The sequence below is a fragment of the Mobula birostris genome, chromosome 15 (genome assembly GCF_030028105.1).
Source record: "Mobula birostris isolate sMobBir1 chromosome 15, sMobBir1.hap1, whole genome shotgun sequence".
Taxonomy (NCBI): Eukaryota; Metazoa; Chordata; class Chondrichthyes; order Myliobatiformes; family Myliobatidae; genus Mobula; species Mobula birostris.
Genome location: NC_092384.1, coordinates 51,190,996 through 51,197,084, shown reverse-complemented (window position 1 = coordinate 51,197,084; position 6,089 = coordinate 51,190,996).

The following is a 6,089-nucleotide window of genomic DNA, read 5'->3' as shown; positions in this document are numbered from 1 at the left end:
AGAGGCAGGAGCGAGCGGTGGATTATCTGGGGGCTTCTGATGATGCCCTACTCCCAGTTTATTTTAACCTGACTGCTCTGAAGACAAATCAGCTGCCAGAATTGAGTTCTGGGGAAGTGGCAGCTGCTCAGCGAGATGATCTGGGCATTGGTGCCATTTGGGCCGTGGTCAAAAAGGGAGACATGGCTCAGGTGGAGAGTACAAAACATGTGTCGGTGCCTCCATTACTATGAGAATGACCTCGGTTGGAGTTGAAGAACCAGATCTTATACCAGGTCACGTCACTCCCAGACCGACCTTGGCGTTGCCAACTGGTTTTGCCCGAGAAGTATCGGAGGATTGCTTTGAAGTCACTTCATGATGATTCTGGACATTTGGGGGTGGAAAAGACCGATGGATTGCTCAAAGACCGGTTTTACTGGCCCCGAATGAAGTTGGAGGTTGAAGAATACTGCAAGTCATGCATTCGATGCATTCGCCGGAAGACACTGCCTACGCGGGCAGCTTCCTTGTCCCACCTGCAGAGTGTGGGGCTTCTGGACCTGGTGTGTATGGATTTCCTGTCAATAGAACTGATGCCAGCAACTTGGTGAATGTCTTAGTCACCACGGACCACTACAACAGGCTTTTCCTACCAAGGACCAGAGGGCACCTACAGTGGCAAAGGTGTTATGGGAAAAGTATTTCATTTATTATGGCCTTCCCAGGCGAATACATAGCGATCAGGGACAGGATTTTGAGAGCAGACTCATCTGTGAGTTACTGGGCATGCTTGGAGTCGAGAAGTCGAGGACTGCTGTACAACACCACTAGTCACTGGCAGCCCCAGAAAAGGCTCCCTTTATTCCCACTCTTTGCTTCCTGCCAGTCAGCCACTGCTTTATCCTTACTGGAATCCTTCCTGTAGCTTGTTAAGCAGCCTCATGTGTGGCACCTTGCCAAAGGCCTTCTGTGCCAACCGTCATATATTAATCCTACTTGACTGCATTAATTCCACACCCTTTTGTGCCTTATTCACTTGCATACATGTTAAGATGCTTCTTAAATGTTTTTAGCGATACTTGCCCCCAGCTTCCGACAACATTTCATTTCAGATATCAGCTATTATTTGTGTGAAAGATTTAACCCTCAGATATTTCCCATTTCAACTTCCTCCCTGTCACCTTAAACCTATGCCCCCCCCCAAGTTTTGGACATCCCTCCCATAGGAAATGGACGCCAGCTATCTACACCATCCACCCCGTCATCAGTTAATGTCTCTCTCAGCCTCTGGAGCTCCAGGGGAAACAGACGAAGCCGTTCAGTTTCCTCTGATCACTCAAGCCCTCCAATCCAGGAGATAAATTTATGAATCTTTTCCACACTGTCTCGAGCTTAATCACATCCTTCCTTCCTATAGTCTGCTAACTAAAACAAAGCACAATAATCCAAATCGATCCTTGAACAATGCAAGAAGCTTAACTCCTTGTGCCTGAACTAGGAATGGGTGGCATTATTATCCACTTCCTTAAACATTTTGCTTCCCCATTTTCTGTGAATGTTACTTTTCATGACGCTGTATCGCCAGCAATTCCGGGCTCAGGAGAGGATCTGGTCTGGATAGGTGTCACTCTCACATGTTCAGATCAGTTCATTGTCACAATCACCAGGATGCAATGAAATTCCCTGTTCACATGTAGCTCACAGAGTCAACAGTATAAATGGTAATAATAAATGCAACAAAAATACAGTAACGAGTGCAAAGGTACGAAGTACAACAGAGTGGTGTAATGGCAGTTGTGCAGAAATGTGTCACTTACAGAATAACTGAGAGAGAGAGAGAGATTTACGAGACTGAGAATGTGGCAGCATCACCTGAAACGGAGACATGAAAGAGATAAGTGTTTCAGAAGTCAGGAGGCCATGTATGGACGTATCTGAATGGGAATGGGAAGCAGAGTTGAAGTGGGTGGCTACCGGGAGATCCTGTCTGTTGTGACAGATGGAGTGGAGGTGCTGGACGAAGCGGTCCCCCAATCCTCCTCTACTGCCATAATGAGGCTAAACTCAGGTTGGAGGAGCAACTCCTCATATACCGTCTAGGTAGTCTCCAGCCCCTTGGTATGAACATAGAATTCTCTAACTTCCGGTAATTCCCTCCCCCTCCCTTCCCCTATCCCAATGTCACTCCGCCCTCTCCCCCAGCTGCCTATCACCTCCCTCATGGTTCTGCCTCCTTCTACTACCCATTGTGTTTTCCCCTATTCCTTCTTCACCTTTCCTGCCTATCCCCTCCCAGCTTCCCCTCCCCCACCCCTTTACCTTTCTCCTTACTGGTTTTTCACCTGGAACCTACCAGCCTTCTCCTTCCCACCCTCCCCCCACCTTCTTTATAGGGCCTCTGCCCCTTCCCTCTACAGTCCCGATGAAGGGTTCCGGCCCGAAATGTCGACTCAACGTTTCCACTGATGCTGCCCGACCTGCTGAGTTCCTCCAGCGTGTTGTGAGTGTTGCTTTGATCCAAGCATCTGCAGATTATCCTGTGTTTAGGATGTACATTCTGATTCTGAGGGTGGAGGCATGAGGGGGTTTAGGACCTGAGACTAAACACAGAAAATGCTTGAAATTCTCAGATTACCAGTGAAATTTCACTGGTAGTGAAATTCTTCACTACCAGTGAAGAAACAAACTGCATTTATGTCGCAGATTTGTGACCAACTAAACCTCATGGATGTGAAATGTTAATTTTCCTTATCTCTTCTGAGGTGTTGTGTGGACTGTTGAGTATTTCTAGCATTTTCAGGTTTCAGTTCCATCTTTTAGCATCTGTAGATTTTCCTTGATGAACTCACTGTAAGGTGGGGATTTATTAAACAACTGAAAGTAACAGTTCACCACTACACTTGATGGGCCAAAAGGCCTGTTAGCCATTAGACAATATCATTGAAAAATAAAGCTGTCAGGGCAAGCTGGTATTTACATTCCTGTTCCAGCTTCCAGAGGTCAGATTTGTTTACTGTTAAGATCTCAGGAAATTAAAAGAAAAGTAGTTTAAAAAAAAGACATGCATTTGTGCATTTAAGTGATGACAACAGATGCTTAGAGTTTACCACCAAGGGAATATTTATAAATTATGCATTGTTGTAATTTAAGAGAAGTAGAAGTTAGTGTGTGCACAGCAAGCTCCCACATATAGTAGTGTTTGACAATGACCAGAGAATCAGCAGTGTGATGATGGGGGTAGGATTGCAATGTTGAGAAATCTGCCATGGAATGGTTATAGAGTAGATGAAACATAATTCAATGTTATTTTTGAAGACGACAAACATACTCAGTCATAGTTAAAGTGCACAGTGTACAAGATGTTGAAGTTGTGGCTCAAACTGCTTTAAGTGTCAATACTCTGAAATCCACAGATTCACTTCTCCGAGAAACAAGCTTCTGATCTGCAAAGTATTTCTGACACATGGTTTAAAGTGGAGAAGAGCCTTCCTCAGACCATTGTTTATTAATTGAAAATGCCTGGTTTGAATAAGTGCCCCTCACCTCCTCAACAGCACATCTGTGGCCTACAAATGCCAATAGAGAGAGGAAAAAGCAGGTGTGTATAGAATAAAAAGGCTTGGAAAAATATCAGGACAGTTGTTTTGCGTTACTTTTTACATGGCTTCCCAAGCCATGCTACGACCATTATAAGCATTCTTTCAGCTTTTTGAACTTGTCAGAATGTACCGTCAATTATACAGAATTCATCTAAAAAGACACCACAACTGAAAACTGGCTCTTAAAGTTACGTAGCTTTGCTCTCCATGTACATTCATTGCGATTCCTCATCGACACTACCAACATGCTCTTTGTCTTGAAGGTTTCATCTATTATAAATGAAGTCTTTGGAGCCCCTGCTGCAACGCAGCATGGGAGATTAAAATAATTCCATAATTTAGTTAATCTTATATAGAGCTTCCAAAATAATTGTCATTGTTATCTGTTCCTGCAACTTTGAGTATTTTACTGCAAACAAGGATGTTCATGTTCTATGGTCAAAGTGAGTAAGGACATGGTGAAGGGCATTAATAGACGTCGTTGAAGCAACACAGCTGAGCACACTGGTTTGAAGAATGATGGTTCCATTTTCTTTGAAAACTGATCTAAAATTATACCCAATTTTATGCATGAACCAGTTTTGAACTCTGCATATCTGCCACTCAGTTCAACCAATCCTTGATATTCACACTTGGTTAAGCCTTCAAATTCATTATTGACCTGAAGTCCAAAAATGAATAGTGAGTAGAACCAGTTTCTCCACAAGTTCCCTCAAGAGGTTCATAAGTTATAGTTGTACTGATAATTTTCATTCTCACTCTCGTGACCTCTGGGAAAAGATGTTTTCCCTCATATTCCCCTTAAACTTCTCACCTTTCACCCTTAACCTATGATCTCTGGTTGTAGTCCCACCCAACTTCAGTGGAAAAAGTCTGCTTACAGTTGCTCTATCTATATCCCTCATAATTTTGTATACCTTTATCAAACATCCCCTCAATCTTCTATATTCTAAAGAATACAGTCATAACCGATTCAACCTTTCCTTATAACTCTGGTCCTCCAGATCTGTGTCATGGTCTGGTCTGTGAAATCTGCATTCTGGTTCATGGTCCGGTCCATGTTCCTTATTCCAGGTTTTCCAGTCCCCCCCCCCCCCCCCCCCCGTTTCTGTTGAAGCAGCTGATTCTCATTTGGGCTAGCTTCATAAATAGCTTCAGGATTCAGCCTCTGGCTGGATTAGATCAGTTATAGATTATGGTTCTGCTGCTTGGAAAACTGTGCAGTCCAAAGCACTGAGACTCTGTTGTGGAGCTCTTAGAACAACATTAGTCCTGGCATTAGATGTGGAGATGGGAGAAGTGCCTCTGCATTTAAGATGAATTCAGTTGGGCCTGCAGTATTGGGCAAAACTAAATGGATTCAATCACAGCTGTCCACCAAAGTGTCTTTTGCAGGGGAGGTCGGAATGCCAAAGTAAAATTAAAAGATACCCAATATTAGATTTGGTTAATAACTGGGCTGTGAAATTGAAACTGACTGAGGAAGGCATAGTTGACCAAATTTGCTTGCCACCCGTCCCTTTTTGGCTGTTTCCAGAACCAGAAGTAGACCTATTCCTCCTTTTTCAGCTTCAAGGAAGCAGTGCAATTTCATCAGTGTTGATCACAAATGAATATTTAAATAATAAATATGAATCTTATCTGAAGATTTTTACCGATGGCTCAGTGGACCCAGAGAGCAGTAGGGCAGGATTTGGGATGTATATGTCTCAACTTGGAGTTAAGATTGGTCACTGGGTTTCAGATGGTCTTTGCAACAGATTTATTAGCAATCCTCTGGACCTTATGGTGGAAAGAAGACTCTCGACCAGGTAGAGTTATCATCTGTTCAGATTCTACTGCTGCATTAGAGGCTATAAAAGGGAATAAGTCAAAAGCTCGTCTTGACATAGTTGTTGAGATTCTCTCAGTGTTGTTTAGAGTAGGAAAGATGGGTTGTGCAGTTAGATTTTCATGGATACCTGAGCATGCTGGGGTGGAGGGAAATGAAACTGTGGATGGCATTGCAAGGTCTTCCTTACAGAGCAGGCAAGTAGAAATTAGAGTTCCCCTAGGCAGAACAGAATTGAGAAGTAGGATTAAAAAAGGTATAGAGAAGAAGTGGCAGGAGGATTGGAAAAATGAATTAAGGGTCAGGCATTATATTTCTAGTCACCCACTAGTTAAAAAGGTGTCAGACTGTCACCTTTTAAGTCGTTGAGATATGGTGAAATTAACAAGACTTAGGTTGGGGCATTGTGGGTTAAACTATTACTTAAAGATAATAGGAAAACATCCTATTGGATTATGTGACTGTGGTAGTTCAGAGACAGTCCAGCATGTTTTGCTGAGCTGTAATCGATACAAAATTGAAAGAAGCATGTTGTTCAAGAGGCTATCTGGCTTAAATTTATTTTGGTTTTCTATTAAATCTTTGTTTGGCCATCAAGAGAATCAACATCTGATTGAAGAGTCTATTATTCAGTCTATATGTGAGACTAGGTTGTATTCGAGAATTTGAGTTCCTTG